The sequence below is a fragment of the Rhinolophus sinicus genome, linkage group LG04, assembly GCF_036562045.2.
Source record: "Rhinolophus sinicus isolate RSC01 linkage group LG04, ASM3656204v1, whole genome shotgun sequence".
Lineage (NCBI taxonomy): Eukaryota > Metazoa > Chordata > Mammalia > Chiroptera > Rhinolophidae > Rhinolophus > Rhinolophus sinicus.
In genome coordinates this window covers 145,192,185-145,205,631 of record NC_133754.1, presented here as the reverse complement: position 1 = coordinate 145,205,631, position 13,447 = coordinate 145,192,185, and the positions used below count along the sequence as shown (strand labels likewise).

Here is a 13,447-nt window from a genome sequence, read left to right as displayed (position 1 = left end):
GATGCTATATCTGGGTTCATTTTGCTAAGTATTAAGCAAATACTGGGGTAGAATAGTACTAGAATTTGGGAGTAAATTCTTTCCTCTTTGATTATAGGAAAGTGTAAATAAGATTATGAATGTACATGTGTCAGATGTGTTTTGCAAACCATTTTCCAAAGAATTCAGAAACAGTACATTTAGTTTTGGTTTGGGAAATAAGAAAATAATTTGTCGAAGAAGTTGCTTTACAGATGAAAAATGAATAGAATTTTGCTAAGCAGTGGGAGAAAGAATTTTGAGCATAGGAAAAAAAAAACATGAGCAAAGACGCAACAATTATAAAGTAAGGAGCTCATGTAGGAGAATAGCAAGTTGTGATGTTTTCTGGAAATTAGGTATGAATATAGGTAAACCTGGAGCCATAGGTTGGGAAAAATCCTAAATGACAGGCTAAGGGATTTGTATTTTATACTGACAAGAGCAGAAAAACCATGCACGGTTCTTGACCAGGTGATTAAGCCGGTCAGACTGGACTTCAAAGATTAATATCGCTGTGGTGAGTAGGAAATGTTGGAATGCAGAATGGATGTTTTCTTGACTATATAGTTAAGGTTTTGAATATTTCATAATTATTTCATTTAGGAAAAAAATGCATTGTAATACTTAGCACAATTTATTGGCCCCATGAGCGCATAGTATAGAGCCTCATTTTTCTATGCAGTTGAGAAAGGATCTTGAGTCCAGGTTTTTCCAGCTTGTGTTATGGAACTTCCTCATTGCCTGATGGAGTCAGAATGCTCTAGATGCCTACAGTCCTGCATGCTTAACAAGGTATTCAAGACAAAATTTATCATTCTTGTATGGATAGGGTAGAGCCAGCACCATGCTACCGTGTTCGTGTGTAGTAAGAGGCGAGGTAACTCACTTTGAAGAGAGAGGTAATGATGTTGCTAAGTGTCATGAAACATTAATATGCTGTAAAGGTAGGTAAGCCCTTGTCCTTGATATAAAGGTGATATAGTGGAATAAATCATTGACTTGAAAGGCAATTTTTGTGCTGCTATAGATTAGGAAATGCTAGGACAGTTACTTGTCTTAAAAAGGGCTTGTTTGTTCATATATTCAAGAAGAATTAGTGTACTTAATCAAATATATGGTGATGGAAGGAGAACTGACTTTGGGTGGTGAACACACAATGGGATTTATAGATGATGTAATACAGAATTGTACACCTGAAATCTATGTAATTTTACTAACAATTGTCACCCCAATAAACTTAAAAAAAAGAATTAGTGTTCTTATTATAGACTCTCACTACAAAATTACTCACTATGTCTCAGTCTTAACCATGAAATGCTTTTAAAATATAAAATCTAGAAACATTACTGGCACTCGTATATTGCAAATGCATTTTGTGAAATGTTGTTCACGACATTTCTTAAGTCAAAATAAATGAAGGAAATACATGGGCCTTATACTGATTTAATATCCTGGCTCTACTGTTTACCAAACAATTAGCTGTGACATCCTGACTTAATCTATATGACATTCCGTTTGCTAATATGTAATATGTTGATTATTTTTATCAATTCTGCAAGGTTGTCTTAAAGATCCAATTCAATATACCAAAATCACTCAGTTTAATACTCGCATGGCTGCTGTAACAAGCAGTCAATAAAGGGCAACTGTTTATTATTATACTATTATTATTACTCAGATTTAAGTTCATTGATTTCAATCATAATATGGAAGGTTAAATATTTATCCATGAATTGTTTTATACCTTTATTGAGATATAATTTATATACCATAAAATGCATCATTCATAAAGTACAGTTTTGTAGATTTTAGCAAGACCAAATTTAGATAACCATCACCACAATCTAAGTTTTGAACATCTTTATTATTCCAAAAAGAAATCCTGTGTCTATTAGCAGTCATGCCCCTTTTCCTCCCAGGGACAACCCTAACCCTAGTCAATTACTAGTCTACTTCCTTTCTCTATAGATTTGACTATTCTACATATTACATTTAGATGGAATTATAAAAGATGTGATGTTTTATTACCTGCTTTCACTTCACATAAAGTTTTCGAGATTTATCCATGCTGCAGCATGTATCGGGGCTTTATCCCTTTTTATTTCCACACATTCCATTGTGTGCATATACCACTTATTGTTTAGCCATTTATCTATCAGTTGATAGATATTTTGTCTTGTTTCTGCTTCTTAGTTTTTATGAATAATGCTGCTATGAACGATCATGTACAAGTTTTGTCTGGACAAATGTTTTCATTTTGCTTGGTTTTTCAAATTTGTTGATCTTTTTAAATATGCCACTTTTAGATTTATTTATTTTTTTATTGTTTTCTAGTTTCTATTTTATTCATATCCACGCTAATCTTATTCCCTTCTTCCTGTTATTTTCAGTTTGGTTTGCTGTTATTTTTCTACTTTCTTAAATTGGAAGGTTAGGTTATTAATCTGAAACGTATTCTTTTGTAGGTGGTAACATCTATAAATTTCCATCTGAGCACTTCTTTAGCTGCATCTCATCAGGTTTGGTAAGTTGTGTTTTTGTTTTTCAAAATATTTTAAAAATATTTACCTATTTTCCTTGTGATTTCTTCCTTGACTGATTGCTTGTTTGATACTGTATGGTTTAATATTTATATGAATTTTCATAATTTCCTCTATTGTTGATTTCTGTTTATATTTTTGTAATCAGAAAACATGCCTCTTATTATTTCAAACAATTAAACCTATTGAGGTTTGTCTTAGGTCATAATATATAATATATATATATATATATATATATATATATATATATATATATATATATGTATATATGCTTGAAAAGGATGTGTATTCTACTATTGTTGAGTAGTGTTCTATAAATATCTTTTAGGTCTAACAGTGTTTTTCAAGTCTTCTAGATCCTGGTGATCATTAGATGGTTTTATCCATTATTGACAATGTGATATTGAAATCTCCAGTTGTTATCTATGAATTGTTTATTTCTTTCTCAATTCTGTCTGTTTTTGCTTAATGTAATTTGGAGAGTTGTTTATAGGTTTATTCATAATTGTCATAATTCCTTTATCATTATGAAATATCTCTATCTGTAGAAATATTTTTTTGTTTTAAAGTCTGTTTTGTCTGAATTAATATAGCTACTCCAGCTCTCTTTTGATTACTGTCGTAGTCTGTTCAGGCTACTATAAGAAAATACCACAGACTGAGCAGTCTATAAATGACAGAAAATTTGTTTCTCACAGTTTGAGATCAGAGTACCATCATGTTTTGGTGAGGGCTCTCTTTTGGGTTGCAGACTTCTCATTGTATTTTCACATGGGAGAAGGGGCTAGGGATCTCTCGGGAGCTTCTGTTATAGGGCACTAATCCCATTCGTGAGGGTTCCACTCTGATGACATAAGTATCTCCAAAATTCTGTAAATTCTCTATTTCTGCAGTGTACAGCCACTGAGCTCTACTAGAATATGGTTAAGTTTTTGTTTTAATTTTAAGCCTAGCTTCCTAGACTCAGAACAAATTTAGTATTATTTAGTCAGTGAGTGGCCAGATTTCGAAAATTACCTTGCCTTTATGTCATTCACTCATGTCAAAAGGATTTGTGTGAGAAGGCATGCCTTCAAATTTCAGACCGTTTAAAATACAGCTTTACATAAACACTGGTGATATTGTTGGGACAAGTATGCCTCTTTTTCATGATGGTCTCCTTTAAGAGTTGTATTTATCCCATTAAACACATAAAATACGGCTTTATCTTTAAATCATAAGTACACTTAAATAAAGTGAATACTGGGAAAGGTGCTAAAAAAAATACAGCCTTAATTTTCACTTTCTGCTTTCATATGGCTTCAACACAACATCTGCCAGAGATGTGGGGGGCCTTCTATTTTCCCAGGTCTTTCCTGGTGTGCACATAGCCTTGTGTGTGTGAACAGCCCTTCAGATCCCTGGGGTAGCTGGTAGATTTTCAGAGTTCCATATAGTCACCTAGTTCACCAGCATTTCCTTTTAACCCCCTAACGAAGATCTTGTTTGTTTGCTTGAATTCATAGCCTTAGACACCAGTGGTATTGCCAGCAAATTGTTATTGTTTTGGTAATATGCTGGAGATAGGACTTTCCCTACTCCTTTCCTTTGCTGAACTCTGAATAATAAAATAGCCATAGTACTACAGAATATGTATTTTCCAGAGAGCTGCAAATTTGGACACAGTATTGATTGCTTCTGAGGGTGGTGCACATAACAAAATTACAAGATGGTTCAGTCATTTCTATTGACTGAAAGAACTGTTTTTTGTTTTGTTTTGTTTTGTTTTTTTATGGTTATTGTGCCACTATGATAGGGAGGGAAGGGTTAAAACATCACAGATTCTGCTGTTTTACTGGTAGGTTCGGTACTTTCTCTTTGATAGACAATTTCAAGTTTGTTTTGTGGCTTTAGTCAGTTCCAAAGTTCTGCAATAATTTTAGGTTTCTGTCAGTATTTTTGCTGTTTTTGTGAGAGAGCTATAATTGAGGATCTCATTCCACCATTCCCAAAGTTGATCCTCCATGGATTCTTTTAAAGCTATAGTCTCATGTTCTTGGAAGCTTTCACATTGTTATTTTATCTCATTATTTAAATGGGTCAAATTCACCGTGCGTAGATTTTGTCTTGCTTATGGTACAGACAGTATGTTGGTGGTACTGAAACCTACCATGGACTTATATACCATCCTCTTCCATCTCATATCCTGACACATGAAATTAGGGAAAAATGCCCTCTAGACTAAGAAATAATAGAATCAGGAATTTATTTAAGTTGTGGGATTACATATGTGTATATACACACACATACATATATATATATATTCCAAGCCTTGACTATATTATTAACTATTGTCATGATACAGTTTGAAAGAAATGAAAGAAACAATTCACATACTTATAAATATGTCCGTACTCACCTTGTCACACTAACCAAATTACAAATGGTATGTGTAGGAAAATGGAAAAAAAAACAAAAACAGAAATCCTTGGTAAGTAGATGTGCTGGTGTTTTCTCTAGAGTTCCTGCGCAATAGGGAATATTACAGGCCAATCAGGACTGATCTTCTGGAAGCAGATTGTTTGGTAGCTTTGAAGGGGCTTTCCTTGTTACAGCAGCCACGTACATATCAGACTGCTCAAACTATAATTTTCCTTTCAATGAATACAAAATTAAATAGAGACTTGGAGGACACTCAATTTCCACATTGGGCTCTGAGTGGTACTTATCTAATGGTCTCTTACATATGCAAATTCATATGTGATTAAGAAGAAAGAGGTGTTTTTTTTTGGGGGGGGGTTTCTTTTTAAAGATTTTTATTGGGGAAGGGGAATAGGACTTTATTGGGGAACAGTGTGTACTTCCAGGCCTTTTTTCCAAGTCAAGTTGTTGTCCTTTCAGTCTTAGTTGTGGAGGGTGCAGCTCAGCTCCAGGTCCAGTTGCCATTGCTAGTTACAGGGGGCACAGCCCACCATCCCTTGCGGGAGTCGAGGAATCAAACTGGCAACCTTGTGGTTGAGAGCCCACTGGCCCATGCAGGAATCAAACCGGCAGCCTTTGGAATTAGGAGCATGGAGCTCTAACCGCCTGAGCCACTGGGCCGGCCCAAGAGGTTGGTTTTAAATGCATCTTTAAGCCCATTTTCACTTTTCATGGATGTGAAATAAACCAAATAGTGTATTAGCTTATTATTAATGAATGTATCTTTAAGTGTAAACACATTTGAAATATTATTATTAATAAAGGTTTATACTTTGACATTATGTTTATCTTCCTTCCTATGTGAGTATAGTAAATCATTCTGCAGATTAGTTCATTTTTGTAAAACACTTAAAACATACCAGTTGATCAAGGGCTGAATAGTTTATAGAATACACTGATTCACACTTCTCTAATACAAAATTTGAAAGTGATCACCCTAAAAATGCTTGGTTTACCAAGCTTAATGACATAAAATAAATAACTTTTTATAATGAATTCCAAGTACTTATAAAAATAATTCAATTGTTACCAGAAAACAACATACTATTAAGTATATAAGATGAGCAAAGAAAACCTAGAAAAAAATGGTTGTATATACTTATAAAATTCTATAGATATAGATGTCAAAAAATGGTGAGATATAAGTTTCAGAGATTAGTAGAATACATTGTAAATATAAAGCTAGTTTGTTGACTTGATCAATAATCATCCAGATAAAGCAAATCAATTATGTAAACTCTAAATTTCTTCCAATTAACCTTTTTTAAAATCTGTCTAAGGGGTCAATAATCCTCATGCACTTGGAATCAGATCAGGCGTCTGGTCATCTTAGAGAAAATGGCCCTTTCTTATGGAGGGTAACAATCTCTTGGCTGAGCCTTTAAGAGGAACTTTCTTCTGCAATCTCTGTCAAAATCAGTTTGGACAATGAGTCAGTCTCAAAAATCAATTACACTTTCCTCTAATCATTTCTTATAAAAGTTGTGTAATTATAACTTCTTTATTTATTTAAGTGAGTCCTGGAAGTATCTTTCCTAAATCCTGATTTTAACACTCCTCTAAAAGACGTATCTTCCTTCTTCACCAGCTTATCAAAATCTGTTTTTTTTCAGAGGTGTTTTCACTTATTTTTTTCTATGTTTTGCATCTGTATTAATTACACCTAGTGAATTATTCTATAATAGCAAAAATCCTAAATTTTAGTGACTTAAAACTAGAAATGTATAGTTTCCACCTTTATGTTACCGGTCCATTGTCAGTGGGCAGCAGGATCTGCTTGCTACAATCATTCAAGGATTTAGGATGACAAATAAGAAACTATCTTGAATGCTGCTGGTCTTAGCACCAAATGAAAAATGAGATCCTTGGAATGTTTCACAGAGGCAAATAAACACTCAACCAAAAGAAACACACATCATTTCCATTCAAAGCTCCTTGATTAGAAAAAAATCACTCAAGTTCAACTGCTCATAAGTATGGGGAGTGGTGAATAAGTGCTATCCTATGATACAGCCTGAAAATAGACAGCTTGGAATATTGAGGGAGGGGGAGAGAGCAATACTGGTGTATATCAGTGTCGCTCCTGACAGCTGCAATACATGCAAGCATCAGTTTGGAGAAAAGCTAGATCATTTAGAAAAACCACAGATTACTCAGGATATGCACATTTTAAATTTAGTAAATTACTTATAAATCTTCTTTGTTCTTATGTACTTATGAATTTTCAACCTTAGGTGAGATTATTATCTTAAATCAGAAGATATTTGAATTGTGTACAATATATCCTTAGATTTTCAGGTGAAAATATGTCAGGGCAACACTGTTTTGGGTTGAAGTAAGAGTATCGACATAATTTGTCCTATAGAATCACAGCTCTTTGATAGAATATGAATTGTGGGCAGGAAAATAATATGTACAACAAATCAAGTTAAAGGGCAGAATGGATTTTAAATTATCCTGTGAAAATAAGAGAAATCCAAAGGAATATGGTTGTCTAATGAATGAGGGTGTCCTGGGAAAATAAGAAGTCATTAAATCAAGCTTTGACAAAAGAAAAAAAAAAAAAGAAAAGAAGTGGTTCACTTTATCACTTTAATACAAACAATACAGTCAAACTGTATTGTAAAGCTTATTATTACATTATTATAAACCAACAATTATATTCTCATCAGGTTTCTTTAATATCATAAATTCAGTGTGATAGGATCATTTAAGACTTACAGACTTAAAATACATCATAATACTGAAAAACAGACAGGTCATGGACAAATTCACATGAATTCCCTTTTCTCCCAGCTTCAACTACCCTATCCAAAGTCTTATAGAGGAAAAGCATCATACAGTTAGTATCAAGATATATGTGTATATAATATATGCAATATATAATACACAAATTTCCAAATTATATGTCTATCATCCTAGAGATAGACTTTTGTTAAGCATGTGCAACATAGAAACTGAACAAGTAGTGAGGAAAGGAGAAAAAAACAAAGTTTAGTGTTTTCATGTCAACACGTCCCTGCAATCACTAACCATAATGAAGAATCATGCTTCCAATTATTTTGATAAATCTACTTTACCTTTATAAACATAGCAACATTATCTCCCCATAACAGGGAAAAATTTCTATTTTTATGCCTGTAAGTGTAAGGATGACAAAGTGGTGAGAAAGGAGAGTTTTTTTCTCAGCTTTGATCTTGACAGTGCTCCACAGAATCTATTGGAAAGTAGATGTAAATAATGCTATGCCATCATTACTGCTGATCTGGAAATTAAAGGTGCAACATTTGTTGCTCCCTTAGCCTCCCTGGTTAGAATGATAGCGTTGGCCTTTTCAAAGCCAAAGCCAAGCATAGTTGCAAATACGGTAGGACATTTTCCTCTACAAATTTGCTTAATGTCAAGGCAACTCGTATATAGGATTCTGTATATGAGTATATGTGCAATTGGCTGTCTTCAATAAAAAAATATTACAAATTACCTCATGGAGCTTTAATAGAAAATGTGTGATATTCATCTAATAGTTTTTATTAATTTTATCTTTATTAATTCATCTAATCCTAGCAACAATCTTATAAGGTGTTATTATCCCCAATTGAAGGTGAGGAAATTAAAACTCCAGCAGGTTAATTAACTTACCTAAAGTTACCCAACTACAAGGCAAAAAGAGGATGGGAACCCAGGCAGTCTGGCTGCAGAGTCCATATTATAACTATTGCTCTATGCTGTTCTGATCAAGAGGTACATAGGGCAGAGAAATTGATTATTATTCAGTGGGGGTTATTTCCACGTGAAGGGACAAGACAATTTCCTATGTTAATAGTTCTCTGGATAAGTCCAAACGTATTCCATATGGAAGCCTTTCCCAGTAGTTGGGTGCAGAACCCTAACCCATGCTGGAATGGCTGAGAGTATGGGCTCCGGAAACAGACACTAGGCATTTGAATCCTCATCCTACCTTTTTATTTCTTGGACTCTGGCAATTTGCATAACTTCTCTGAGACCTAGTTTCCTTATGTGTAAATTAGGAATAGTCATTTTTACTTTTATAAAATTTTTGAAAATGAAAAATTATATATAAAATATACAACATACGTGAAAAATATAAACACTCAATGAATGGTAGTAATTGTAGTAGTGGTGGTGGTATTCGTAGTAGTAGTATTAGCTATGGCACCATGAAGTGTTTTCTCTTTCTAGGGATATTTCTTTCCTGAAAAACTGTTCATCTCTAGTCCTCTACAATCAGAACCTTTTCTCTCTTGGGCACCCTTGAAGAAAATCAATTCTTTTTTCTCTACATAGTATAAAATTTACCATTTTAAACATTTTTAGGTCTACAGTTCTCTGGCATGAAATGAATTCACTTGGTTATGTAACCATCACCACCATCCATCTCCAGAACCTTTTCATCTTCCCAAACAGAAACTCTGTACCATTATACTAAAACTCCCCATTTCTACTTGGAAATAGCAACCACTTATTATACTTTCTGTCTTTATGAATTTGATTACTCTAGGAGCTTCATATATGTGAAATCATACAATATGTGTTCCTTTCTGATTGGCTTATTTCACTTAGCATAATATTTTCAAGGTTCATCTACATTGTAGCTGGTGACAAAATTTCCTTCTCTTTTAAGGCTGAATAATATTCCATTGGATGTATATACTACAGATTCTTTATCCATTCATATGGCAATTAATTGCTTCCACCTTTTCGGTTATTGTGAATAATGTTGCTAAGAACATGGGTATATAAATATCTACTTAAGTGCCTTTGGTATATATTCAGAAGTGAAATTGCTGAATAACATTAATTCTGTTACATTTTTTGAGGCACCACCATACTGTTTTCAACAGTGGGTGCGCCATTGTATATTCCCACCAGCAATGCACAAAGGTTACCAATTGCTCTACATCCTTGCCAACATTTTAAAGTTTCTGTTTTTTGTTTGTTTGTTTGTTTGTTCGTTGTTGTTGTTGTGTGTGGCAAGGGGGGTATGTTTTAAATGTTTTTATTAATTTCAGGTAGACAAAATAACATAGTGATTACACATTTACATGCCTCACAAAGTAATAACCACAATAAGTCTATTACCCATCTGGCACTGTGCATCGTTATTCAAACATCATTGACTATATTCCCTATGCTGTACTATATATCCCCATGATTATTTTTTTTTAAATTATAGTTCACATTCATATATTTGTCTTTCTCAAGCTGACTTATTTCACTTAGCATAATATCCTCTAGATTCATCCATGTTTTTGCAAATGTTAATATTTCAGTCTTTTTATGGCAGAGTAATATTCTAGTGTATATATTTACCACAATTTCTTTATTCAATTGTCTATTGATGGGCATTTCAGTTATTTCCATATCGTGGCTATTGTAAATAGCACTGCAGTGAATATATCTTTTCTAATTAATGTTTTGGATTTCTTTGGATAAATACCCAGGAGTAAAATTGTTGGTTCATAAGGTAGTTTTTACATTTTAATCTTTTTAGGAACCTCCATATTATTTTCCGTGGTAACTGCACCAATGTGCAGTCCCATCAACAGTGCACAAGGGATCCCTTTTCTCCACATCCTCACCACCACTTGTTGTTTGTTGATTTATTGGTGATGGCCATTCTGATAGGTTTGAGGCAATATCTCATTGTGGTTTTTATTTGCATTTCTCTAATGCTTAGTGATGTTGAGCATCTTTTCATATGCCTGTTGGCCATCTGTATATCCTCTGGAGAAATGCTTACCCAGGTCGTCTGCCCACTTGTTAATTGAATTGTTTGTTTTTTGGGTGTTGAGTTGTCTGAGTTTTTTTTTTTAAATAAATTTTGGATATTAACCACTCATCAGATGTATCGTTAGCAAATATCTTTTCCCATTCAGTAGGATGTCTTTTCGTTTTGTTGATTTCTTTGTTCTGCAAAACTTTTTAGTTTGATGTAGTCCCACTTGTTTATTTTTTCTTGTTTCCCTTTCTCGAGGACTGTATCAGTAAAAATATTACTAAGGGTAATTTCTGAGAGTTTACTGCCTATGTTTTCTCCTCGGAGTTTTATGGTTTTGAGTCTTACATTTAAGTCTTTAATCCATTTTGAGTTTATTCTTGTATATGGAGTAAGAAGGCAGTCCAGTTTCAGTGGGTTTTTTTTTTTTTTGCATGTATTAATATCTGTCCAGTTTTCCCAGTATTTATTAAATAGACTGTCTTTACCCTATTGTATATTCTTGCCTCCTTTATCATAGATTAAATGACCATATAGGCCTAGATTTATTTCTCGGTTCTCTATTTTGTTCCATTGATCTGTGTGTCTGTTTTTATTTCAATACCATGCTGCTTTAGTTACTATGGCCTTGTGGTATAATTTGATATCAGGTATTGTGATACCTCTAGCTTTGTTCTTCTTTCTCAGGATTGCCTTGTCTCTTTGAAGTCTTTTATGTTTCCATATAAATTTTAAGGTTGTTCTAGTTCTGTGAAAAATGCCTGGTATTTTGATAGATATTTCAGTGAATCTATATATTGCTTTGGGTGGTATGGACATTTTAACTATATTAATTCTTTCTATCTGTGAGCATAGTATATGCTTCCATTTATTTGTGTCTTCTTTAATTTCTTTCTTCAATGTCTTATAATTTTCTGAGTACAAGTCGTTTACTTCATGGTTAAATTTATTCCTAGATATTTTATTCTTATGCAGTTGTAAATGGAATTGTTTTCTTAGTTTCTCTCTCTGATACTTCATTATAGGTGTATAAAAATATAACTGATTTCTGAATATTAATTTTGTATCCTGCTATTTTACTAAATTCATTGATCAGTTCTAATATTTTTTGGTAGAATATTTAGGGTTCTCTTTCTATATAGCATCATGTCATCTGCAAATAATTACAGTTTTACTTCTTCCTTTAAAATTTGAGTGTCTTTTATTTCTTTTTCCTGTCTCATTGTTGTGGCTAGGACTTCCAGTACTATGTTGACCAAAATGGGTAAAAGTGGACATCTTTATCTTGTTCCTGATCTTAAGGGGAATGTGCTTAGCTTTTCCCCATTGAGTATGATGTTAGCTGTGGATTTGTCATATATGGCCTTCATTGTGCTGAGAAACGTTCCCTCTATTCCCACTTTGCTGAGAGTTTTTATCATAAATGGATGCTGGATTTTGTCAAACACTTTTTCTGCATTTATTGGTATGATGACATGATTTTTATTTTGTTTATGTGGCGTATCCTGTCAGTTGCTTTTCAGATATTGAACCAACCTTGCATCCCAGGAATAAATCCGACTTGATCCTGGTGTATGATCTTTTTAATGTATTGCTGAATTTGGTTTACTAATATTTTGTTGAGGATTTTTGCTCATCTAACTGTTTTGTGGGTTCTACTGCAGTAGAATACAAGTAGTCAATTAATTGCATTATAAAATTTATGATAACAAAATGCTATAGAATGTAGAGAAATAATTAGAGAGCAGAAAGACTGTAATGCTTGCACACTAACTTGCACACGTACACCCAAAACACCAGTGTGGGTTCCACAGTAAACACACAATATTCTTAAAATAGGAAATTTTACTTACAAAAGATTAATTGCCAAGGGTGGGTATAAGGAAACCACATGTTCTAGTCATTGTGCAGTGACCTGAGCCTTCTGCCATAGCCTGTGGAGAGGATAGCCTGGGATGAAGTCAGCAAGGAAAACAGTTAACTGTGGTTGACAGAGAAAGTCAAGCTGAGGCAATTTCTCTGGAAGGGAGGCAGAAAATAAATATCTAACCTCATTACACTCCTCCAACAATCCAAACTTTTGCCACAGTCACAATTCCCTACACCCAATCTTGGCCCTTGGCCCAACCTAAAGAGAGATGTAGGTGGACCCAGTTGGTACCTAATGGACATACACACATGCAGACACCCAAACATAAAAATATATGCAATCTTTGTCTCTCTCTCTCTCTCTCTCTCTCTCTCTCTCTCTCTCTCTCTCTTAAATTACATATTAGTGGGAATGAGCTCCAATGTAGCAAAGATTTGAACTTGGATAAGTTACTAGTTTTTCTAAGTCTCTAGTTTCCATAGCCATAAATAGCAACAGTCATGTCCAATTCACAGAAATTTTGAGACCTTAATAACAAATATATACATATGAGGTTTACCTAGAATATATACTGTAACAGAGGCCACATTATAAACGTTTAGAATAGAAGAGAAGTGACTGTGGGGGGAAAAAAAAAACAAAAAACCTCCCAGTGAGATACTTTATATTCCACTGTTCTTCCATGATCAACCAACACAGTGTGTAGTCATAGTAGTTACTTCATAGCTGCTAAATGAGTTCATTCTTCCTTAAATTTTAAACTTAGAATACCTACACTGCCTTTTTTCCCTTCTTCCTAATATTTTTGAAAGCTAGTTC

The 13,447-nt window shown here is 33.8% G+C and overlaps 1 long non-coding RNA gene across 1 annotated transcript in view; it reads left to right on the top strand.

Annotated features, from left to right (window-relative positions):
• Positions 1–2,484: 2,484 nt before the first annotated feature.
• The window catches only part of LOC141571346 (uncharacterized), a 120,144-nt gene continuing 109,181 nt past the window's right edge, over positions 2,485–13,447 (top strand). Inside the window, exon 1 of the long non-coding RNA XR_012496108.1 lies at positions 2,485–2,545. This is a non-coding gene — a long non-coding RNA (uncharacterized LOC141571346). The remainder of the gene's footprint in view (positions 2,546–13,447) is intronic.